This window comes from Cebus imitator, unplaced genomic scaffold (assembly GCF_001604975.1).
Source record: "Cebus imitator isolate Cc_AM_T3 unplaced genomic scaffold, Cebus_imitator-1.0 Scaffold451, whole genome shotgun sequence".
Taxonomy (NCBI): domain Eukaryota; kingdom Metazoa; phylum Chordata; class Mammalia; order Primates; family Cebidae; genus Cebus; species Cebus imitator.
The window spans coordinates 1,017,584-1,042,834 of NW_016107766.1; the positions used below are offsets into that span (position 1 = coordinate 1,017,584).

A 25,251-nucleotide genomic window follows, 5' to 3' on the forward strand; every position below is an offset into this window, starting at 1 on the left:
CCCTGCTCTGTCTCAAAATGAGAGATGTCCTCGGGGAGTTTATGCTGGGATAGAGACATCAGGCAGGTCGGGGCCTTGAAGGACAGATGGCATTATGCTAGGGTGAGAGGAGGTCAGAGAGGATGCTTCCGGGTGGAGGAACGGCAAGTGCAAAGGTCCAAGAGTGGGAGAGAAGGGGGTGTGTTCAGCGAAGAGCGAGTGGCCCAATATGGCTTGCTTCTTTCACATCCTCTCTAACCCTGGAGAAGCCAGCGTTTGGGTGCTTCAAAATGACAGCTTTCCAAAAATAATTTATCTCAAGCTTTGGTGTGTGTCTGATAGTTTTTTGCTCAATGATTCACATTTTACTCAGGGTAGTAGTAAAATGAATGACTTCCCTGAGCACAGAGACTGGTGAAATTGAGTGTGTGTCTGTGGAGGGGGGTGGTGGTGGGTGGTAGGGAAGAGGCCTGGCTGAGTGAACCTGGCCTGGGACTAAGCATTTTCCCCAGATCTACCCTTGAGCAAGACCAGGATAGAGCCTGGTGGGAGGTAGGGCTGGGTCGGGGATGGCTGTGTGTGGTTGTTCCATCAGTCTCTCTAGGACAGCTCAGAATCTGCTGTCCAGGACACTCTCATAGAGTTAATGAGACAGTGAACATCTCTGAATTGCCTGTTATGTTATCCAACATCCTTTGTAAGAGTATCTATGCAATAAATCCCTCTTGGAATGACAAATTGCTCTTTCTGAACTCTGAGCAGAGACTACTCTTTTTGAAGTAGAAATTTCATCTCTTCAGATAGGCTTGTTTGCCTCCTTTTATCTGCTACCACAAACTATATAACCTAACCGTTGGCATCTTTGGAATTGGATCCTAGAAGTTTAATGTGGTTCTATGTAATAGTTTGCAGAAAACAGAATGGCCCCAGTGGAAATTTCCATTGAGGTTGGGAGCGATCATTCTTCCTCGAAAAATATTCTTAGACAAGATGGAAAAAATAATTTTGTTTTCCTAGAATCTTAAACAGAAAAGTGCTGTCAGAAAAAGCTCAGGGACTTCAGTTTTTCTAGAAGGTTTGAAAGATTTTGAGAGTATTGACTCTTCCAGAAAGAAAGATAAGCTCTCCAGGACTGAGGATCCATGTTTGAGAGCTGAATGAAGTCAGATGAATGCCCGATTGAGAACCACAGAGGAAATAATGTGAATAGGCACTACTGCATCTAAGGTGGACCAGTGGTGAAAATGTGAGGTGCACATGTCTGGAGACTGGGGACAGAGAGGCTGCCCACCTGAGGAAAGGGGGGCAACCCTTTTCACATACAAATATTGAGTGTTGCTGGTTCTGGCTCTAAGAGACCAGTCAACCCCCTCCAAATCAGAACTCTTAACTACAAGGTATTTCCATTTTTGCCTGGGCTACCAAGATATTCATGGGTAAAATTAGTGTTCAGCTAGTGACTAGACCTTCCACGTTCCCTACATGTCTATTTCTTTGTATCTCTTTTTTTGGTCTTTTTTTGAGATTGTACTAAAAAAAAACCAGAGGCAATATATAATAGTAAAATAGAATAGTTTTTCAAAATCAACACCTGTCAAATAGTGACTTTTCATGAGGCTCTAGAGAAGAAAGGCACCCCCCATACAATTAGTAAGAGGGTCTTTGCCCCATGCACAGTGTGTGTGTGGCTCTCCTCACCTTCAGGTGCCCTCATACTTGTCCTCACAGAGGGCCTCTAACATGTCTATATCGCAAACACTTCCAAGTCTTCCACATTTCTCAGGCTCTATCCCACCCAAGTCCATCAATCTGTCTATCTGTCCATTCATCCATGCATCCACCTCTTCCTCCCTCCACCCACCTAGTCTACTTCACTCTCTTAATGAACATTGAGTGCTTTTCTTCTGTACCAGGAACAGGGGTATAAAGATAACGAGGAATTGGTGCCTGCCTTCCAGCAGCCTTTGCATGTGGTAACAGAGAAGATTTACTAATAGGTACCTTCAAGAGGTGTAAGAACAGCTAGGGGAGTAGCTGGTACCAGGTTCAGAGGAGGACGTGAAAGCATGGGCTTTGGGCATGGGGTACCTGGGTTTCAAATTCTGACTCTACCACTGACAGCTGTGTGACCTTGGGTAAACTACTAAACATCTCTGTGTCTCAGTCTTCTCACTGTAACATGGCACCCCATTGTGCTTCCCTTAGAAGGTGGTGGTTCTGCTTATCTATTGCTGCCTACAGCTAGCCATTTTATTATGTTTCACGCTGTCCTGGGTCAGTTGCTCAGGCTGGGTCCTCCACTTGGTGCATCTGCTCCACATTGTGTCAGCTGACGTCACTCAATGGTGTTCAGCTGGCCTGGAGGGGCCCGGAAGGCTTCACTCACACATCTGGCACCGCAGCTGGGCTGACTGAAAGGCTGGGTTCAGTTGGGATGGTTGACTAGAGTACTCACAGGTGGCCTTTGTCTCCAGCATGGCAGCCTCATGTAGACAGCCTTCTTGTGTAGCATCCCAGGGCTCCCAAAGAGAGCATGCCAGGAGATGGGAGTGGCAACGTCTTTTAAGGTCTGGGTCACAGCATCATTCCTGCCACATTCTACTGGTCAAAGCAGACCCAGAGTTTGTCTGGATTCAAGGCGAGATGACTAAGACCCCTCCTCTCTGTGGCAGGGGTACAAAGAATTTGTGGCCATTCTTGAAGCCACTGTAAGTATGTAAAAATTAAATGAGTTAATACATGGGAAGTAGTTAGAGCAGTGACTGGGAGGGCAGGGTTCCAAGTAAATGGTGGTGTTTGCACATATGACTTACGGGCAATTTTATGAGAGTCATGGTGTTTGCTAATCAAGGTAGATGCTCAGACTAATCAACATATGTAAAACATATAACTGACTAGTAATTAACAAGACACACTCTCCCGGAGCACCCTAGAACAACTTGGTGGGAGACAGAGGGCAAGATGTCACTCGGGGGCCTCTCCCCTGCCTTAGGACATGCAGAGTCTGCTTGGAGTGGCTACTTGTATGGTGCCCTGGGCTCACAGATCCCTGAATGCACAGATGAGCAGAGTCGGCTTTCAGCTGCCTGTCTGAGATTCCCTTCCCAGAGCCCATTGCCTAATTGGAAAGGGCCATTTCAACATCTTAGCAGAAAATGGAGTTTTTCTTTCCTTGATGCTGTGATTTGACTGGGAGTTAGCAAAGCATCAGTAGAATCCTAAACGTCTACTTAAAAAAATCAAGCCTTCATCTCAGCCTGGCGCAGGGTTCCTGCTCTCCCTTTGTGGGAGGAAGATAAAACGCTTTCATGCGTGTCCTCCCGCCTGCGAATGCAGGCTGGTTAAACATTTCTGGTAATGGCTCAGCTATGGCAAGGATTTTATCTTTTCCCAGGAACAGTTCCTGCCTTAAAAGGGCTTCCACAGGGAATAGCCATAACGCATATGCAGAACTCAGGCTGAGGGAATCTTCAGGGAGGAGAGAGTATCTCAGAGTGCCAGGTACAGCCACAGTGTGGACCTGGGGTGCCTGGTGCTGTGCTGGGCTCATTATGTACATCACCTTATTTAATTCTCATGAAATGGCAAGCTGGGATGGGACGGGGAGACATGAGGGTTATTTTTATTTTTTGTAGTTGAAAAACCTGGAGCCCAGAAAGGTAAAGTAAGAGACCAGAGGTCAAGCCCGGAACGTGAAGTAGAGCTGCAATGTCTGCTCAAGAGTGTCTGACATCTCTGCTTTTTACTCTGCCAGGGTAAGCATGGAGGTCTTTCCACCCCTGTCATTGCCTTTTACCCTGTTACTAACTTTTGTAAGGCCCAGGCCTCGGGGGGCCCCCACTCTGGGGTGGACCCATGACTGGTGGCACAGCTTGGTTGTATGGCTTACTTAGGAAGACCTCAAAGCATGGCATATGCTAAGTCTGAATATGGGCACAAAACCAGGGCAGAGCTCTCAAGGTACATTACAGGGTAAAGAAAGGGAGTAGGGAGTATTTTGACAGCCTTAGAAGGAGGGAGCAGATAAATGATGGTGCTGCCTGGGGAGCCAAGAGCTGCAGGTTCACATCCCAGCCATGTTATTAAGTCACTGTGGCATGGCCTTGGAAAAGTCTCCTCTCTACCTGGAACCTCAATTTCCTCTTTTTTTTTTTTTTTAATTTGAGCAGAGTCTTGCTCTGTCACCCAGGGTGGAGTGCAATGGCGTGATCTGGGCTCACTGCAACCTCCGCCTCCCAGGTTTAAGTGATTCTCCAGCCTCACCCTTCTAAGTAGCTAGAATTACAAGTGCCCACCACCACACCTGGCTCTGTTTTGTAATTTTAGTAGAGATGGGGTTTTGCCATGTTGGCCAGGCTGGTCTTGAACTCCTGACCTCAGGTGATCCATTGGCTTTGGCCTCCCAGAGTGCTGGGATTACAGGCGTGAGCCACCACACCCAGCAATTTCCTCATTTTTAAGTTGAGAGAATGTGCTCTAGCTCTTCTTTGGTTCCTTTTAGTCCTGAATCCGCGAGTCTATCAGGGCTGCTGCATTCAGTTGCATGGGTTGTACACTGCACAACTCCAGGTAGGTGCTGCTCACAGACTGCTGCTGCAGGGGCCCTAGATTCTATAAAGAGGAATATAGATGGAAGAGATGGGAAGCAAGGACCTGAGAGAGCAGCAAAGAGGGGAGAGGGGCTCCAAGCAGAGAGAAAAATGGCCTGTAACCACTCTTTTCTCCAGTCAAGAAGTAGATGAGTCTTTATACTGCACAAAGGAGTGGAGGCAGGCCTGTGAGGTTGGTCACTAATCATACATGTGATCAAGCCCAGTTTGATTAGCTCTGATTTTAGAGGGATAGACTTGGTCCACTAGGGGAGGAAGCAAAGCCAAAACAGCTGAGATAATGCTCATGGACACTCCCTCAGAGGGCCATAAAAACAGTGCAGAAACTAACCGTGGTGAGATACCTGCAGAAGCAGCTCTGCTCATGAGAACCCTGAGGGCCCCCGCTCTGCCCCACCTCATCCTCCACCCCCTAGTTCATCTGCCAGTGTGCTGGTCTCCCTAGGGTTTGTTCCGCTCCCTCTTATCACTGCTTGCTATGCGTTGAATATATTTGCATAGTTGTTGTCCTGTGAAAGCCTCACAATGAACCATGAATTCAAAAGCATTTAATTGGCCTTTGAGTCATTGTGAAACCTCTCAGCCCTGGTCAGAATTAATACAACTATGCTGACTTGAACCTGACATGATATGGGGGTAGGTTTGTTGTAAAAGTGATTCCAGCCCTCTCTTCTGCCATTTCCCTCTTTCTTTGACCTTCTGCCACGGGATGATACAGCAAGAATATCCTCACAAGTTGCTGCCTGGCTCTTGGATTTCCCAACTCCAAAACTATGAGCCAAATATATCTCTGTTTATTATAAATTACCCAGTCTCAAGTAATCTGTTATAGGAGCAGAAAACAGACTAAGACAGAGCATTGGTACTAAGAATTGGGGCTGTTTCTATAACAAATGTTTGTAAATGTGAAAGTAGCTTTGGAACTGGATAATGAGCAGAAGCTGAGAGAATTTGGAGAAGCAGGTTAGAAAAAGGCTAGATTGCTGTGAATGGACCATAAAGGATGATTCTGGTGTGGCTGCAGAAGACGAAAAGAGCTCAGGAAAGTCAGAACCATCTTAGAGATGACTTAAGTGGCTATAATCAGAATGTTGGTAGAAACATGGGCAGTAAAGGCCACTCTGATGAGGTTTCAGATGGAAAAGAGGCATATCTTATTGGAAACCAATATAAAGGCCATCCTTGTTATGAGGTGGCAGCAAACTTGGCTGAATTCTATCCATGCCCAAGGACTTTATCAAAGGCAGAATTTCTGAGTGATGAACTAGAATAACTAGAGGAAGTAGTTTCTGAGCAAAATATTGAAGGATCTGCACGGCTACTTCTAAATGCACATGGTAAGATGCAAGAGAAGCAAAATGATTTAAAGACAGAATTTTAAGCAAGAGGGAAGCAGAGCAGAAAGAGTTGGAAGATCCAAAGCCTGGCCACATAGAGTGAAAAGGCATATATAGGAGAACAAACCAAGGGTGTGGCCAAGTGACCATTTGCTAAATCAATTAAGATGGATAGAAAAGAGCCAAGTACTATTCATCAGGGCAATGAGAGAAAGACCCCAAAGGCATTTCAGAGATATTGAAGCTTTCCCTCTCATCACAGGCCCAGAGCAGGACCATAAGGTCAAGATTTTCAGAGAGGCATCTATCTGCAGGACTTCAGCATTTGCTGCCCTGCACTGACTTGGGGCTCTGTTCCCCAAATTCCAGCATAGTGACCCTTGGCCACCTTAGCCATGGCTTAAGCAGACCCAAGTGCACCTTGATCTGCCAACTCTGGAAGGTATAAACCATAAATCTTGGCATTGTCTGTGTGGTGCTGACCCTATAGGCATGCAGAATTCACAAGCTGGAGCCATGGCAGCCTCCATCTGGATTTCAAAGGATGTCATGAACAGCCTGGAGGCCCAGGCAGAGACCTGTTGCAGGGATAGAACTACTTTGGAGAGCCCCAACTTGGGCAATGCCTAGCGAAGCCGTGGGCGTGGGGTAGCGCCCAAAACCCTAGGACTGTAGGGCCTTTCTTCTTGCCTGTTTCTCCCTTTTAGAATGGGAATGCCTATCCTATGCCTGTTTCACCACTGTATTTAGATGTAGATAACTTGTTTAATTTCATAGACTGATAAGTAGAGAAAATTTTGCCTCAGAATGAATCATGCCTTGATCTCATCTATATCTGACTTAGATGAGACTTTGGACTTTTGACTTTTGAGTTGATGCTAAAACAAGTTAAGAGTTTTAGGGCTACTGAGATGGAATGAATGTATTTTACATGTGAAAAAGACATGAATTTGGGGGGCCATGGGTGAAATACTAAGGTTTGAATGTGTCCCCTAGAAAGGCATGTGTTGGAAACTTAATTCTCAATGTAACAGAGTTGGGAGGTAGAGCTTTAAGGCGTGATTAGGTCATGAAGGCTCTGCCCTCATAATGGATTAATTTTATTGTGAGAGTGGATTTGTTAGAAGAACAAGTTCAGCCCTCTCTTGCTAACCTTCACTCTCTTTTCCTCTCTTGCATATGATGAAGCAGCAAGAACATCCTCACGAGATATGGCCCCTCACTCCTGGACTTCCTAGCCTCCAGAATTATGAACCAAATACATTTCTATTTGTTATAAATTACTAGGTATTGGTAGAGCAGTAGAACACAGACTGAGAAAGGCTATGCTTCCCTCCACAGACTGAAGGTTCCTTGTTGTCAGATGCTGTGTCTATATTCTGTGTTCATTTGTTTGATAATTGCTGAGGACCTACTAAGTGCTAGCACTGCTCTAGGCTCAGAATACTATGTTGAAAAGACAGACAAAATCCCTGGTCTCATGAAGCTTACAATTTAGTTGTGGGAAATGACAATAAACAACAAATAATTTTAAGTTACAATAAGTACAGGTATTGATCGACTTACCACCTATGCAACTTACGACCATTAGACTTTACGACCGCAATCGCTAGCCACGACTGCTCCGCGTCTGGCAGCGCAAACGTTGCCCAGCTGGGCGTACGACAGTGCGGACCAGCTTCCAGCAGCACTACCATCTCCGCGTACACCATTTCAACTGTACATATGGCCTACTCAACTTACAATCAAATCATATTACGACCGGTCCGCGGTCCCGACCGTGGTCGTAAGTCGAGCACTAGCTGTACTAAGAAGCAAATAAAAGCAGCGTAATTGTAATGGTAGGAGTGTGGTGTTCAATCAATCAAGGTTGATTAAGCCAGAGCTTGGGGGTGCGCCTGGGAAAAACACAAGTCACAGATGGATCTACGGATGTTTTTGCCAGAAACATTTTTTTTTCAGGAGGCTTAATATTTATATACTTTCTTAAAGGGGGAAAGGAATGTCAGGAGGTATGGTAAGTGAAAGAATGATTGATCTAATGTTGTCTTTGTTCTGTACCTGCAAAGATAAGCAGCATCACTCTGAAATCTAACAGACTTTAGTTTAGGAGCTACACTTAGATTGCAGCCCTAAAGTTGTAATTGACATGTTCTTGTCTCGTAGGAGGATAGGCACCTTGAAACGGTTCAAAAGCATCTGGAGATACTAGAGGATTTTTGCCTTTCTGTGCGAATCTGTTGGATAACACTTTGACACGATGTTGTGGAGTGACAGCTATTCATTCGGGGAAAAGATGGCAGTGTTGGGTCACTCAGTCTCCAGGCTTAACTTCTTCTTTGGCATAACGAGTTTGTGGGTCCTGAGATTTTTTTATTTTCTCTTACTGGGTGTATGTGTCTATTTCAACTGGCATGGTTTGGGCAGCCTCTCTGAACAGGGGCTTCTTTTTTTTCTCTTGAAATAGAGACTTGCTCTATCGCCCAGGCTGGAGTACAGTGGCACGATCTCTGCTCACCGCAACCTCTGCTTCCTGGGTTCAAATGATTCTCCAGCCTCAGCCTCCTGAGTAGCTGGGACTAGAGGCACATGCCACCACACCCAGTTTATTTTTTGAGTTTTTAGTGGAGGCGCGGTTTTACCATGTTGACCAGGCTAGTCTCAAACTCCTGGCCTCAAGTGATCTGCACACCTTGGTCTCCCAAAGTGCTGGGATTAGAGGCATGAGCCACCGTGCCCAGCCAGAGGCTCCTGAGATGAAATCTGAATGATGAAAATGAGCCAGCTATGGGAGGAAGATGTGGGTGAAAAGCAATTCTTCCAGTCAGAACTGACTGCAATTGTGAAGACTCTGAGATAGGAGAGAGGAAAAGAAACGTCAGTGTGTCTGGACTTACTGCGTGAAGAGGGTAACACAAAGATGAAGTCAGAAATGTTGGGTTGGGCAGTATGGAGATCATTCAGGGCCTTGTTGGTCACTAGGAATAGAAGCTTGCAGAGAACAGGCTAGGCCTCCCATCCTAGGGGGTCTCCCTGAACCCCTGAACTTTCTATGGTTTCTGTCTAATATTCTGATGGATATCTGAACATCTGAATGTAAGGACATTGCCCCGTCTCATGTTCCTCTGCCCAGGACACAGAGCTCCGTTGACCCCAAGCAATAATGGAGGAGTATCCTGCCCATTTCCTTCCTGCAGCTGCCTCTGGGTGCAGACTCACTGACAACACTCCCTACCCTTTCCCAGCTTCATTATTGCAGTGTTGGTCCCCAGAGCTCAGCCACTCACTTCCTGCCCTTTAGCACAATCTTAGTAAAGCCAGAGAGGGAAAGACCTTAATCCAAAGTCTAGATTTACAAACAGCGTGCCTGCAAAGCATGCAGCCTGGCAGACTTAGAAGAGGTGGGCCACCTTCAGCCTGTCTTCCACACCTGGCAGTCATCACTGGAAACCCCAGTGCTTCTTCCATGCCCCTACAGCTCAGACAACCTAGAACAAACATCAGTGAAGACCTGTCCTTGTCACATCCCCCACCAATGGGCTGTTAAAAGGCCAGGTTGGAAAGTCACAAGGACCCATTGTTGAAGTCTGGCAAGTTACTTAACTTTTCCTCAGTTTCCCCATCTGTTAAACAGAGATAATAGTATATACTTTTCAGGGTTGAAATCAGATAACTACTTGGCTCCATATGTTAAAAGGGGCAAAAATGATTACACTTAGCATGTGCTGGACACAGTGCTTCATGATATCTCATTTAATCATCATAGCTATCCTAGCCCAAGGAGGAAGATGCATTAGAATCCTCATTTCTCAAATGAAGATCCTAAGGTGCAGAGAGGCTACACAGATCTTCAGGTTTGCCACCTATCAGGTAGTGGTTCTCAGCCGAGGTTGGTACTGTCTCCCTAGGGGACATGTTAAAACATGGGTGTGAGCTTTTGGGTTGTCACGCTGGCTGGAACCACTGGGGTTGGGAGAGGGGGCAGGAGGGATTCCTAGTAAATGTGCCCCTATGGCAATATATGTTTCTTATAATGTGTTGAATAGTCCTACTCAGAAAAAACGAACCAGCCCTGTTTTGAGAAACACTAATTACAGCACAATCCGACATTAACAGATAAGGAACAGAGTTCCAGATAAAGTGATGAGTACAGATCCACTTGGTGCATCGGAGCAGAGGTAGGACAAGAGCCAAGCCCCTTTCTTTACTACCAACCTTTACCATGCGGGTCCCAAGCCGGATTTTGGACCAGGCCAGTTGGCAGCAGTGGGTTAGTGCTTCCTCTCAAAAATCCATTGGGAATAGCCCTGTGATTTCCCCTTCCCAGCCTGAGGAAAACTTGCCGCCATCCCCCCCACCCCTATCCTCTGGCTAGAAAGATGTTCTCAGTTATCTTTGATTGGGTTCTCAGATTTCCATCGCCCAAAGCCAATTTCCACAAAGGGAAGGTGTCAATAATTACATTTCTCCTCTTCATACCCTGTAATTAATAACTGTGATTAATCTGGCATACTTAGTCAAATATTGCGGGGGCCTAATTGGCTGCCGTGCCTTTCTTCTTTTGATTGAGACAATCCTCTTCTTGGCGGTTCTGCAGCCAGCTGCAGTGAACTCAGCGGGCCCTGTCAAAGGCTTCCGCTTGGCAATTTGCATGACATTTTGGGAGGCAAAGCTGAGCAAAGGGGTGGGGGAGCTGAGCCTTATGCGTTGGGGCAGAGGGGATGAGATTAGGGGTCCCCTGGATCCTGGGCAAGGTGTTGGAATAGATCTGTTTCACCTTGGACTTGCGCTGATCAAGACAGAGCACCTCAGGGTTTATTTCAGTTCTAGAGTCAAGGTAGCCCTGCCCTCTCCTTTCGCAATGGATGTGAGAGGGTTTAAGGGAAGGTAGTCTGGTTCCCTCCTCTTCTTGCCCCAGGTGGGCAAGAAGTTTTTTTCTCTTGGGGTAGTGGGGAAAACACCATTGTAACTCTAGCCTCTATTCATCTCTCAGGCCACAGGTGGGTACTACAGCATCCAGCCCCTAGGGGGTCTGGGTTGGGGAATGTCAGATTGTAAGGGAGGGAAAACAATCTTTCTCTATACATTAGCAAACCTAAATGGTTTGCAAATTGGGACTCTGCAAATTAAACTGATGAAAGATTAGCAAGAGGGAAACAGAAATGTATTTTAGGCCATGCTTGTATTGCTATAAAGAAATACCTGAGACTGGGTAATTGATAAAGATACTTAATTGGCTTATGGTTCTGCAGGCTGTGCAGGAAGCATAGCGTATCTCTTGTGGAGACCTCAAGAAACTTTCAATCACAGTGGAAGGCCAAGGGCGAGCAGCCATGTCACGAGGCGAAAGCAGGGGCAAAGAGAGAGGGTGAGGGAGGAGGTGCCACACACTTTTAAATGACCAGACCTCTTGAGAACTCAGAGAGCTCACTTATCACCAAAGGGATGGCCACGTGATTCAAACACTTGCCACCAGGATGCACCTCCAAGATTGGGGATTACATTTCAACGTGAGATTTGGGTGGGAACAAATGTCTAAACTATGTCATTTCTTAACGCATGCATTGTGCATACACATGGGAGAAAGTTGGTGATGACTACCTCAAAGGGGTGCTTGAAACTTTGACTTGCATTGCATCTTAGCAAAGAACAACAGTTATGTAGAGAACTGACAAGACAAAGGAAAGTCCCTTTGGGCTTCTAGGAGAGGCAAATTGAGGAAGATAAATACATGGGGAAAGAAACCGTTGATAAAGAGCTAGTTCATAAGTTTGTCTGTGTATACTCTTTTTTAGTGCCATCTCCTCTCTGGTGATAACATTGTTATCTTCTTCCTGATATAAGAAGCATTTGTGTGTATGCATGTGTGTACCTGTGTCGGGGGATGGGGGTTGGGGCACCTTTACAAGGGAATTTATGTTCTGTTATTATGTAGTAGGTGTAGTAGGGGGAGTCCAGAGAGCTTGTCCTGTGTCTGCTTTTTCTCTATTGCATTCTGCTCAAAATAATCCTCATACACTTGCTTGGCACATTTTGGGGTGGCATACTCTGAATTCCTTCAAGATAAATCCCCCGTCCTCAAGTTTCTTCCTGAGATTTCCTTGCCAATTCTAACCACATGTCTGAAATGTTACCACTGTAGGTTCATTTCTTTGGGACCTAGCAGTGGTGGCAGTAGTGAGTCCCCCTTTTCCGAATTTTCTAATTGCATGAGTTAGGATCCTTTTTATTGTAAATAACAGGATACTTAGCTTGGTCCTAGGTGGCATAGCATCATGATTGAAACATTTAGAGAGATTCTAACTTCAGGCATGGTTTGATCCAGGGGTTACCATTATCAGAAGGGCTCTGGCTCCATTTCTCTTTGAGTTCCTTGGCTTGACTCTACTTCTAGGCCAGTTTTCTCTTCTGGCCACCATCCCCTTCCCCACCACCAGAGTGACTACAGCATTATCTGGACACATATAGCTTATCTCTGAGATGCTCCTACAGAACAAGAGGAAGTATCTCTGGTGAAGACCCCAGCAAACATCTCACAACTCATTGACCTAGATTGAATTATGTATTCCCCTCACTTAACTCCCCAGTAGATGTCTATGGTTGAAGTGGGATATGCTGACTCCCTCAAACCCCTCAGGGCCCACCCAGGGTCCAGCCTAAAGTCATCACACCCAAACCACATGGGAGATAAAGGAGGAGGAGCAGTGACCCAAAGGAAAGTCTGGGTACTGTTGTTCAGGAGGGCAGGGAAAAATAGGTTAGGAAACCACCACTGAATGTCCACGTGTCCACTGAAAATCAGTTACCCCAGGACAGTATCATCATGTTCATTACATAGCATGAGAGTTGGCAAACTATGGCCCTTGGGCCAAAGCACGTGATTTTGTAGGTGGTTTTCTCTGAGCACAGCTAGGATCATTTTTTTGCACATTGTCTATGGCTGCTTTCACACTGCAACAGCAGAGTTGAGGAGTCGTGACAGAGACCTTATAGGCTAGACATGTTAAGTGTTTGCTTGCTAGCCCTTTAGAGAAAGAGTTTGCTGGCTCCTGATGGAATGGCAGAGTTAGAAGGGGAATCAGACATTATCTAGCCCTATACCTTTCCTGACACAGTCAGAACTATCCATGGAAGTTTAGATCCTGGTCCCAGAGGGAGAGCATGGCTTGCTGCTGAGACTGAATGGGGGTTAGAACTCTTTGTTTTGTTTTGTTTTGTTTTATTTTTTTGCTTTTTTTTTCTTGAGCCAACATCTTAGCTGTGAAGGACACCCAGAGCAGTTGAGAGCCTAGACTGAGGTGGGGAAAGTGGCCGAGGGTGTTTGGGAGAGGCGAATGGAGATTCACAAGGCACAAAAAGCAGCTCTCACCTTTCCCACCTTCCCCAGAGGCAGCTGGGCATCGAGCAGGCCATGGCGGGGTGTCCAGCTGAGCCTCTGAGGCTGGGAAGGTAGTCAGTACATTCCTCACCTTCAGGACCTTATCTCCCAGGAGAGAGACAGCCTCTGCTCAGCCCTGACCCTCAGTAGATGTGTAGCCAGATCCCAGCCCCTGCCCTCTGTTAGCTCCACAGTGTGTGCCTTGGAAAAAGGAGCAGAGTTTCATTTTTATGACCTCACACCACAAGCATCCAGCTGTGTGTGTGGATGAGTCCAAGGGCTATGGTCTTTCTGTGGTTCCATTACTTAGATGTAGGACTCCATGCAACTGAAATCCATGGACAAGCATGATTCCTCAGTAATAGCATTGGCTAACATGTATAGAGCGCCTACTTGTGCCAGGTGCTATTCTAGGCCCTAACCTGGATTCATTTACTCCCAAAGGGATGGCCCACATCACCCTATGAGGTAGATATGAACATAAGCCCAATTTACAGAGGATAAAATGAAGGCTGGAGAGATTAAGGAACTTGTCCCAGGTCCCACGGCTTGTGTCAGTTGAGGCCTCCGGAAAGTAGCTGCTAAGATATATTGAAGTTTATTGTTAAGTATTCCCATGAAAAATGTAAAAGGAGGAGGGAGTAGAAATGGAGAGGGAAAACCTTTGGACTAGAATGTAGACCTGAAACCTGGGAAAGGAAACGGAACTGGGAGAGCCTCAGACCACCGTGCAGCTCAGACAGTCTCAGCCTGCGTGGTGGGGCACTCTGGAGCAGAGACTGCCTGTTAGAGCCTGCTGTTGGGCAGGCATGGCTAGGCCCTAGTACTCCCACTGGGCTCTGTCACTGGCTGGGACTGATAGGAATTGGCTTTGGCTTCAGAGTCAAGGTGGACCCTGAAGGTGCTGGTGTTGGAGGCTGTCAGCTAACTGTCCTCTTAGCAGCTGGACAGCAAATTCCTTCTTGAAAGGGAATCTGAGAAGCCTGCCTTCACGGCCACCTCATGTCACCTCATAGCTAGCTAATTAACCAAGATCCAAGCTCCAGCAGTCTGCTTCACCCCTTGGTGGACAGTTGGGGCTCTATCAGGAGCACTGAGCCAGCGCTAGCACAGGGTGTCCTGGATCTGCCACTACCAACAACTGTGCGTCTTTGGGCAAGTCACTCCATTCATTGACTCATTCATCGAAACACTGAGCATTTGCTGGATGTCAAGTCCTGTGATTAATGAAATGCAGGCCATGGCTTCGTGGAGCCCTTCACATGGAGATCGAGGACCACAATGGCCCACAGCAATGCTGAACAATATAATAGGGGAGTGTTGGAGGGCCCTCAGGTCATGATGAAGTACAGAGATATGGGGGCCATCACGGGCCTCAGCTTCATCAGAAACAGGGAGTGGTTGGACTCGAGGAACTCTGAGGCCCCTTTCAAATCTATAAAATCCATTTCAGGTCAAATCTGGGGAATCACAGGGTCTGCTCCCACAGGAGCAGGTGTAGTACAGCTGGGAGAACCCAACCAGGTCTGTGCAAGCCCAGACACAGGCACAGCTGCCCCATCCTACTTCCTGCCTAGGTGGTCTGCTCTATTTCTGAGTTGTCTCTTCAGTGAGGGCTCAGCAAATGATTGGCCTCAGGCTGGGGTTCAGGCTCCTGGGATTTGAACACAATGCCTTTGCTGCTCCAGACCCCAGGTGGGTCCTCCATCTTTGCCTTTATTCAAACACAGCTGGGCCAGGAGTCCAGGCCGAGAGCCAGGCCAGCCAGGCAGGAACCATCAGTGCAGTAGATATACATCAACTGACCAATGAGTCCTAGCAAAATCAGCATACTCATTTATAAAGCCAATCACCCAGAATTTTCTGAGTCCTTTTCCTCACCCAGCCATGCCCAGACACATGACCTTGAAGAGGTCTGTTATCTTGCTACAAATTATTGCCAGGAAAATCTATGGCCAATTAAACAAGCAAACGTTCCCCTTGCTCTTTTTATGTTTGTTCTCTTAAGCTCTGGCCTGACCTGCAGGAGAAGATGCTGGACTCTGTCCTGCTCTCTTCATCAGACTAAACATCTCCCCCCACAGCACAGACTCCAGAGCTTGGTTATTAAATCAGCAAAACCCAAAAGCTCCCAAGATAAACTCCTGATGATACACGAATAGCAATTACTCTGGAGAATTTCAATCGGTGCAGATCACCAGGGAAATGTCAGCAGCAGCAAGCATCCTGGCTAAAACAACCCAATAGTAATTTACCAGTTTATTGTTCAGAAACTAAAAAGCGAACGCAACAGGGCTCCAGTGGCCAATGAAAAAGCATTCAAAGTGGAAAACCTTTTCTTTGCCTCAGCCAGAGAAGGTCCCAGAAAAACATCCTTGGTATACAGATTCTTCTCTCCTTCTCCAGACTATTTTTTTTTTTTTTTAAGAGAAAGTCTCACTCTGTTGCCCAGGCTGCCAAGATATAGCCTGAAGGTCCTGGGCTCAAATAATCCTCCTGCCTCAGCCTCTTGGGTACCTTCGGATTATAGGCATATACCACCGTGCCCAGCTAAGTTTTTAAAGTTTTTTGTAGAGTCAGTGTCTCATAATTATTCCCAGGCTGGTATCAACCTCCTGGGCTCAAGTGATCTTCTGGCCTTGGCCTCTCAAAGTTCTGGAACTACAGACATGAACCACCACACCTGGCTTCTGGATGTTTTTGACTAGTGTCAAGGAATATATATTAGGTTGGTGCAAACATAATTGTGGTTTTTGACATTGAAAGTAATGGAAAAACCCGCAATTACATTTGCACCAACCTAATAAAAAGAGGAGGGGGAAAGGGCATGATTTTTTTCCCCCTAAAGTTAGCCATATCTTACACATTCACCTCTGCCTCGACTTTTCTGATAGGACAGACAGGCTACACTACCTACCCCTCACCAAGCCCCATCTCTCCAGCATATGTTTCTTTCTCTATTCTTTCTGTCCCTGCTTGTCTTATTCTCTCTCACCTGCTCATTTTTCCATCCTGCTTTCTCCTTCCCCTGCCTTTCTCCTCCCTTTCCTCAAGTGAGTCCTCTGTGACTTTGCTCTTCAATCCATCTATCTTACTACCCTGATGTTAGGAATTTCTTCCTACACCCTAGCCTTCCTCCAGCATCTCAGTCATATTTTCCCCTCTGGCCTCAAAAGTTCTGCTCTCTCTCTGATGATCCCAGTTTGGTCCCAGTAAATGGTCAGGCTTCCCTAGCAGACAAATCCACAGCAGTTCACAGCTGCTTCCAGCCCATATAGCAACTCTATGTAAATTAGAACAAACTGCCCCTTTCTTGGGGCAGATGCAGTTTCCATGCCAGGCACACAACCTGGAGGACATCAGCCACATTCACCCCCTTGGCCAGGTACCTTTGTGTACAGACAGGACAGGCAGGACCTGGGGTTCTCTGGGGATGGGAACTCAGACAGGACTCCTGTAGGCTGTATGGGCTACTCCACAGCTACAGAGGCAAGGCCCAGGGCGACCATTGTCCAAGATTAATGGGCATAGATTTCCCTGGAGAACTTATCTAATATGCAGATTCCTGTCCCAGCCCCCAGGGAATCTGCTCCAGCAGGTTTGGTCTGGGGGCCCTGAATTAAGTTCCCAGGTGATTCTGATGCAAACCACACTTTGAGAGTCCCTGGTTCCCGAGAACAGTGACCTAGAATTTATTTGGATTTGTATATTCCCAAATTTAGTACATTAATTTATAAGTTTTATACATATACAACTGACAGCTAGGATATTAAGTACTAGAAGTAAAACATTTCAATAAAGAAAAATAAATATGATGGAAATTATTTTCTTCCTGCCTCCAAAACTCTGCTTTTAGCTTACAGGGTCCACGCTCTCCACTTTGGAGGTCAGGGCCACAGAGGCTGAGAAAAGAGCTTTAGCCATTGAGAACATGAAGTCATCACCCCAGTTGGGGCCCTTTTCCTCACCTGCTCCTACCCTCTACCTTCCTGGTCCCAATCAGCAATGCTGATGCTCAGGTCGGGGCCCAGCCTCTTACGATCAAGGTGAGACCTCCAGGCTTTCCTCCTGTCCACTGTGAATTGCCTATGATTTCATTTCCTTTCTAGGCTTGCAGAGGGCTAGGATGGGCCCCTTCTTGTTTTCAGGTGGACCCTGACTGCAGATGCTGCATCCCTGTGTTCCGTGGATTTGCTTTTTGCTATAGGAGTGTTTGGACGTTTCTCTCTGTAATTTTCAGCCATAGCCAAGGCTGTGAATCAGGCCCGTGTTGATTTAGTGGTGTAGGGTGTTTCTGGAGGCATGCTTCCTCACCTGTAAAATGAGAGGGTTGGACTGATTGACTGCTAAGGCCCCATCCAGCTCCAAGAAGCAAGGCTTCTATAAACCCTGCGAGCACCATTCATGAATGGAAGAGTAAGTATTAGTTCTTGGAAAAGATCAGGACAAGGGGGAAAAGCTGATTAGTAAGTTCAGTCTTTCTACCAATTCTTTTTGTTCCAGAGAAAGACCTGAGTCACAGGTCCCCAGAGAAAGAGCAGTACAACTTTTGCCTCAGCACTTCAAAGCAGGATCCATAGTGACTGATCTGGGTTCCAGTCCAGAACCAATCTACTTAGAGCAAATGGTTCTGAGCAATTACTTCTTTTCTATAACTCAGTGGCTTTTTCCAGAAAGACAGGAGTGGCCTGCATGATCACTGTGGTGCCTACCATGGATGTTGTCTAAAATTTTTTTGTTTTTTCAAAATGAAGGTCATGAAGAAATTTTAATTCTTTGGTGAGGCAGGATAGGGCATAAAAGACTAGAAAGTTTTTAGGAAACTTTAGCTTCAGGGGTGTGTGTGTGTGTGTGTGTGTGTGTGTACTGGGTCATTGTTAACCACTGTGCTAGTCAGGGTTCCAAGAGGAAAAAGAAGGCACACTTAAATTAGGATAAGTGGAGCAGGGTTTATAGAAAGAATATTTACAAATGAGAGAAAGAGGGAAACCACCATGCAGGACCCAGAGACTGGCAGCAGGGGAGCTGTTAGCACCCCCAGGGCAAAAGGATCTTGGGGAGGAAGTACTTTCTGGACCCAAAAAGGGAATCCTGTGGAAAAGGCCACTGTATTCCTCCATTTTCATGCTGCTGATAAAGACAAACACAAGACAGGGTAATTTATAAAGAAAAAGAGGTTTAACGGACTTACACTTCCACATGGCTGGGGAGGGCTCACAATCATGGTGGAAGATGAAAGGCATATCTTGCAGGCAGGAGAGAGAATGAGAGCCAAGTAAAAGGGGTTTTTCCTTGTCAAACCATCAGATCTTATGAGACTTAGTCACTACCACAAGAACAGAGCGGGGGACACCACCCCCGTGATTCAATGATCCCCCATAACGTATAGGAATTACAGGAGCTCCAATTCAAGATGAGATTTGGGTGGGGACACAGCCAAACCGTATCAACCACTTTGGGAGAAACAGTGGTTCTGTTGAGGGATAGCCTGCTACCTCAAATAAGTAAGAAACAGGTGAGGAGAATGACACCCCAGCCTCACTCTCCTCCTTCCTTTTCATCTCCTGCTGGAGCTCATCTTTGGGGGACTCTCCCAGAAGCCGGAAGGTAAGACAGCTACAGGTGCAGTGTCTTACAGCTCCTGGGGCAGAGGGTAGTATGCCCCGATGAGCAGAGACACAAGTTCTGGCACGGGAGATGCACATTATATCTCTTATACCAGGGATTACAGTGAAACACACTTGAAAGCCATTGTCCATTGAGAGACCTTGGTGTCATTTGGAGCCAGTATGCACTTAGAGTCAGCCAGAACAAAGCTTGAATCCTGGCTCTGCCACTTGCAAGTTGCATGACCCTTAGAGAGACTACTTAACCCATCTGAGCCTTCACATCCACACATGCAAGAAGATAGAGAATAATGTTGGCTGTGTAGGTTTATCCTGAGGATTAGAGAGAATCACTGAGAAACAGCTGGCAAATGGGGGTGTTCAATAGGGACAGCATTAATCCCGTGTTCTAGGTGTCATGACAGGTGTTATTCACCAAGGGCAGGCAGCCCCTTTAGCATGGGGCTGAGGACTTTGAGAAGTTTCTGTTTCTTATTTTTATTGTGTTACTTTATTAAACTTCTTTAGACACAAGATCTTGCTCTGTTGCCCAGATTGGGGTGCAGTGGTGCAATCACAGTTCACTGCAGCCTCTACCTCTTGGGCTTAAGTGATCCTCCACTTTAGCCTCCCAAGTGGCTGGAACTACAGGCACACAGCACGATGACTGGCTAATTTTTAAAATTTTTACTTTTCAAGTGATGAGATCTCTCTGCTTACCCAAGGTGATCTCAAACTCCTGGTCTCAAGAGATTATCTTACCTCAGCCTCCTGAGTAGCTGGGATTATAGGCACGAGCTACTGTCCCCAGCCTGCAGGCAATTATTGATGGAATGATTTATAAATTGCAAGGTATTTATTGCCCTGGAGAAAGCACTGTTCATTGCCAACAGAATTCACTAAGCGTCTGAGCGGTAAGCAGGATTGAAGCCCAAGAAAGGAATCAGGGTGGGAGTTGCTTGTCTCAGAAGCCTGAGATAAGTGTGCATTTTCCATTTAATTTCCATGTACTGTGGCAACTACTGAAAGCCAGGGGCCTGTTCTGGCTGGGAGGGAAGGCAGGCAGCTTCCTGTGTGCCTGCAGCCGTGGTTCCTCAGGCTGAACCCATGTTCCCCGCTGGGCCCTGTTCCAGGAACCCTGGCCCTTACTGTCTTATCTGCAATCCCAGGCTGAATTCATGGCAGAACGTCACTTTCTTTCTTTAACAAACACTGAGTTTCCCTTTGTTCTAACAAATCAAGCCAGACTGTTGAGGCTTGTATGAATGGGCCACATGTTACTGAATCCTCAGTTTCCTCATCTGGAAATTAGGATGGTAACTCCAGCTTAGGGATGGCTGCAAGTGTGGACATAATGTGTGTGAGGAGCCTGGGCTGGCTCAGTAAGTGGTGACTTCCAGTCTGTCCGGCCCCGAGTGCCTCTTCCTCAGGAAACAGCTGTAGCTATCCTCCCATGCAGATGGAGTTCTTCCTCTGCGAGCAAGTCAGCCTGATTTGTATGGATCCTGCCTCTGCGTTTAAAAGCTGTTGATGCCCCTGACAGCTACCTGTGGCTCTCCTCAAAGACAATGATAATTATGCCTGATGCTCAGCCTTGGAGAAGGCAAGGCTGCCCTGCTGGAGCCTTCAGCCCTGTGCTCATTTACGTGATAATCAAGGGCTTTGCTCACATTCTAGCCACATGCACTCATGCACACACACGCGTCCACACACACACACGCGTCCACACACACACAGGGAGGCTGCAGCTTAGGCTTGTCATTGGGACTTTGGTAACCTATGAAGGGGATCAAAAAAGCATGCCAGGAGTGGTGACTTGAAAGAAATGATAGTGTAGTAGCTCAGAGGCCATCCTCCATGCAATTCAGTGACAATACCAGGTGTTGGCTGAGATGGGGTTCTAGAACTGAATTTCTCAACTGGGCTCTAATCCAAGCTTCACCACGTTCCAGCTGGGTACCCTCCAGCAAGATATTTAGCCTTTCTATGCTTTGGTTTCTTTAATTGAAAATGGGATAAAAATATGTTGTGATGAAGATGTCACGAGCCAGTACAAGTCAGGAGCTAGAAGAAAGCCAGGCATATAGTGAGCAAGTGCTCCATGGCTGCCAGCTGTGATTGCCTCTTCATCCCCATCTGCAGGACATCCGCACTCGCCTTCATCTTCATCATCTCCCTGAAGTGGAGTTGTACAGTGAGTAGAGCTCTAACTAGGGAAGGAGGAATTAACATTCATTCACTATTATCATTTCCCCTGTGTATCATTCTCAACAGGATTTGAAATAAGTTACAGACATCCTTATATTCCATCAATATAAACAGAACAAAGTCCATGAGAAAATTTGGGTGGTAGGAAAATGAGGGCAAGGTACAAAATCCCTCTCATGGAGGTCCTGTAGAATTTCTGGAGGTGGCCATTGTTTTTGGCTCTGAGTTCCATAAAAATATGATCAGTTGCAAAATTTGTGACAAATGGGTGTCAGTTGCAAAATGGATGAACCTCACAAACAGGAGATTGAATGAAAGAAGGCAGAAACAAGAGAGAACATGCAGTACAATTCCATTTATATAAAGTGCAAACATGGGCAGCACTAATCTATGCTGTTAGATGTCCAGGTAACTGTCACCCTTGCAGTAGTGGAAAGACTGGGAAGAGAGCAGGGGAGCCTCCTGGGGGTGTCAGTAATGTTCTCTTTCTTGGCCTGGGTGTGGATGACATGGGCATATTTAGTTTATGAAAATTCATCAAGCTTTATGTTTATGATGTACCTGTATGTGTATATATGCATAGACATATGTAGGTAAATGTATATATATATGTATTTCATGAAAAATTTAAAAAACAGTGTCTTGGTAGGAACATGAGTTTTTAGTACATTGAAGTATATAAGTAACACTGGTTGTTGATGACAGAGATAACTACAGAGCCAATCTCCATTGACTGCATATTCTGCATTGGATACTCTGCTAACCACTGCATGCATTTCCATCACAGCCATTCTGTGAGGTAGTGGGGTACCCTACTTTTACAGATGGGGCAGCTGAGGCTTAGTGAGCTTACATGACTTCTAGGCACTCCTAAATCTCTTCTTGATTTGTGTATGCCTGCCCTCTACCCCAAAACCCCCACCCACATAGCACAGAATCTAGCATACAACTGATGCTCAATAAATGCTTGAGGGAGAGAGGGAGGGAGGAGAGCATGTCACTGTATTGTCACCAGTCACCCCATCTTGACATCCTGAAATCATTTTTGTCTCCTCTCTAATTCCCATTGCACTTATACGCAGCACCAAATGGCACTTAATTGCTTTCTGTTGCTAGGTCTAAAACGTTCTGTCAGTCAGGCCTGTGCCTCCAAGCAGCACAGTTGTTTGGCATGGCTGAAGAATGAAGAGATACACTGCTGTTCCTAACGAGAGAAGAGCCTGGGTGGGAGGCAGAGGAGGGGAAGCAGTCATCCAAGGTGATGGAGGGTTGTAGTGGTGGGAGCAGTGGATTCCTGTGCCAGACCCCCTCCCATCTGCCCAGATTCTTAGTTTTTCACCCAGCTTCTGGAGAGAAAATTGAGAAAATGCTTCCAAATTGAACGTGTCCCCTTCCCCTTCCAACTCAGGGACTTGGTTGTGTTCCTGTCCTTTCCTGTGCCCTTTCCCAAACATTGGATTGTTTGTTTGAATTAAGGTCAACAAGTAGCCCAATTCATGGCCAATTTACTACTAAATTCGTATTTTTACTCTCCCTGCACAAAGTCTGCTTCTTCCAGGAAGACTTTAATGGGCATCAGTAAAGCTCCAGGTGCAGTCCTGGGGAGACTCGTCACCCTCTTAACAGTCTTAGGAGATCTTTGCCTCTCCCTCTGGAATTGTCTAGGACATGGCTTTCCAGCCCCTTGGGAGGGCTGTGTCTTTCTGCCACTGCTTATGTTACACTGAATCAACATTCAATAAATAATGAATTATAATAATAATAACGTGAGGAAATTTATGCACTAGCATCAACTAGGTCCAACACATAAAGGGAAAGCTCACTGTAAATTATGCCCTGGGACTGGTGAATGAACAAGGCATCTTTCCCCAGAGACCTCCAAATCAACCCATTTAAATTAATAAATCCCACTTTCCTCCGTGTCTGAATAACAAGCTTATTTATGTGTTTTAGAATTGGCAAAAATATCTAAGTAAAAGAACAGAGCAATTACAGTTCCTTCTTTACACAGATTTTTTTATTGTGTTTTATGTTTTGGAGTACATGTGAAGAACATGCAGGATTGTTGCATAGGTACCTACATGGCAATGTGATTTGCTGCCTTCCTCCCCATCACCTATATCTGGCATTTCTCCTCATGTTACCCCTCCCCAACTCCCCACCCCCCATTGTCCCTCCCCTAGTTCCCCCCCCAACAGACCCCAGTGTGTGATGCTCCCCTCCCTACACAGAGATTTTTGAGACACTTTTTAAGCTTCCTAACTCTTATTTTGGGTGAAAGGAAAGGGGAAATAATGAATTTAACCTGATGAATGCATTTCTTCTAAATCTACATACTACCAAATAACCAAATTGGCGGAACTTTTTTACTTCTGAGTAGTTTCTTTTGTCTTTTCTCGGTATGGGCCTCAAGCCCTGATACAGACTACTCTTTCTTGGAAAAATTCTTGCTCAGTTCAAGACAAGAAAATGTGGGTTTGTTCTGACAGATTCTTCAGAAACCGCTTGTACTCAGGGCTGAATTCTTAGATATTTAATAAAATGCAGGGTATAGCACTGGCCAGTTGGAATGACTATGACCTGCAGGCCTCTGCTGTGTCAACACTAACTCTGTAGTTTTTCTGAATGTTAGGGTGATCAGTGTGGAGGAGATCTTGTAAGAGATGCATGGTGGGGAACTTAGTGGGCTCAAGGTAGCACCTCTGCTAATGGGGATGAGAGTATCTTAATACGTCCACAATACGGATAATCGGCCTTCTTCTATCAGTGCTCTGAACAGCTAGGAGTGGAAATAATGTTTTAATCCGTTTCTTGTGGGTCATTTCTATTCTCTTCTCTCTAACCTTGTTCTCCTCAGACTATCTCTAATCTGTTTTTCAGGCCCACCCCAGGTCATATAGTTATAGTGCAATGTAATTCCGATGCTAACTACTCAGAGTTAGTGCAGACTCCACAGGTTAAGGGAATAGTTATCTTCAAGATTGCCCTCACTTTAGACACTAGTTGCAAGCTCCAAGGTCCCCCAGGCATCCACACTTCTAACTAGCTACAAAGTCAGTAGTGTCCATGGCTCTTTCAGGTTCAATAACTCAGTAGAATAACTCACATAACTCAGGAAAGCACTTTATTTACAATTCATTTTATTATAAAAGATGCAACTCAAAACTAGCCAAAAGAAGTGCAATGTACACTGCTCAGGTGATTGGTGTACTAAAATCTCAGAAATCACCACGAAAGAACTTATGCATGTAATCAAAAACCTCATGTACTCTGAAAACTATTAAAATGAAAATCATTCATTTGCATTGTAACAACAGCAACAAAAGAACTATCCCAAAGAAGAGATGCATAGGAAGAGGTGTGTGAGGGTCCCATATGTGTACCTGCCATGTCCTCAGGTCACCCTCCTGGAAGATCCGCCAGCCAGGATGTTCCCCTGAGCCTCTGTGTTCAGAGTTTTTGGGTTTTCATTACATAAGCATGATTGACTGAAGCACAGCCCATGTGACTGCACTCAATCTCCAGCTCCCCTCCTCTCCTAGGAAGCTGGGTAGATACACTAAGCCTTCCAGAGGATTCTGATGTGCATCGAGTTGAAGAACCACAGCCCCAGCACATAGAAAGTGCTCAACAAATGTTTGTTGAGAGAATGAATGACTCCTGTAAGGAAAATCCTCTTCATCCAATCTGTGGAAACAGGTTCTCAGTGTGCTCTTTCTTAAATAGAATCTATTTCTATATTGAAGATTTGTTACTTTTAGCCAAAGAAGAATTTCTCTTTTAGCCTTTGAGCTCCAGCTTGAGAGACCTGAGTTCACCATAATTAACCCAACACAATCTGCCTGAAGCGCAGTGAAAGGCATCTTTGTGCTCACTTTTCAGAGTATCTAGGTATTCGGAGAAATAGAATGTACTATATTTTCCCATGATACCTGACCTCCTTTCCTTTCCTTGGGGAGTTCCAACTGGCAATATTGTGATACATTATTTCAAAGGGTCAGAAGTGAATGGAGCAAGAGAGGAACATCTGATCTCCAAAACAATCCTGAACTGCAGCAGGAGAGATTAAGGAAGGCTTCAGGAAGTACTTCCTCAAAGGCAGAAGAGCAAGTTATAGGAAAGTGATACGGACC

General features: G+C 45.8%; 1 long non-coding RNA gene across 1 annotated transcript; it reads left to right on the forward strand.

Moving 5' to 3' along the window:
- The first annotated feature begins 6,604 nt into the window (after positions 1-6,604).
- On the forward strand, positions 6,605-24,305 carry LOC108291377. Its single transcript, XR_001819872.1, has 3 exons — positions 6,605-6,678; positions 17,720-17,724; positions 24,295-24,305. It is a non-coding gene; the product is annotated as an uncharacterized LOC108291377 (long non-coding RNA).
- Positions 24,306-25,251: the final 946 nt, after the last annotated feature.